A 1,024-nucleotide genomic window follows, 5' to 3' on the forward strand; every position below is an offset into this window, starting at 1 on the left:
TTGAGGCCCAGGGGCAGGATCACCATATTGTGGTCATGAGAGAAAAAGATGAGCACAATACCTGCATATGGAAAATGTCGCCGCAAAAATGAGGAAAAGGAGGCTTCCTCCCATGATGCCTCAGTCATTTTATCAGACATGGGCTTTCTTCTTATTCTTTGTGTTCGTAATAGAAAATGTGTATTTTGTTTTCTAGAAATATTACTCTTTTCTTGGGATAGCTGAACATAAATAAAAGCTACGAAATAAAACATTATTATATTTTCATTGTATTCATGTTAAATATGAGTAACCTGCTACCCAACTTGATGGGACAGGTTTTCCCAGCAGATAAAAATCCTATTTACACACACACACACACACACACACACACACACACACACACACCAAAAAAAAATCGCTGTAAGTACAGTAAGAGCTATGAAAGACCATGGGAATTTTTGGCCTAAAAATTGGGTGGACTGTTTGAAGCAGAAGTGCTCACTGCCCCTGCCTGCTGACGTGTGTCCCCACTATGTGGTGGCGGGGGGAGGCAGGTAACAGAGAGCCTAGAGCTCAGGACTACCCTAATCACAGGCTAAATGGTAATGAAGGAAGTACCTGCCAGCTATGAGTCAGCATCCCTGGAAGATCATCCATGTACAGTGGACCCAACTTATATTGGGTTTAGACACCTTGTATACTAGCACTTTGTGGAACTACAGCACATGCCTTGCTGACCCTGCCTATCATAGCATCCAGAAGGATCCTTCAGTTCCCAAATCGACTCTGCCACATGACATTGTAAAGTGATGTCCAAAGAGCTAACAGCATCCAAAACTGCCTGAGAAAAATTAGTAATCTCTGTCATCCAGCAGCATCTGCTAGTAAGGGATAGGCAGGAAATCAAGAAATTATGAAAAAATTAGCAGTTCCCTGATCTCTGGAACTCACCATATTGGCCAAGTCCCCAACTCTGTTACATTTATTCTCAGAGAACACCATCAGGAGCTGCCTCGAACTTTGGACTGACAACAGGCTCTCT

This window comes from Suricata suricatta, chromosome 5 (genome assembly GCF_006229205.1).
Source record: "Suricata suricatta isolate VVHF042 chromosome 5, meerkat_22Aug2017_6uvM2_HiC, whole genome shotgun sequence".
Lineage (NCBI taxonomy): Eukaryota > Metazoa > Chordata > Mammalia > Carnivora > Herpestidae > Suricata > Suricata suricatta.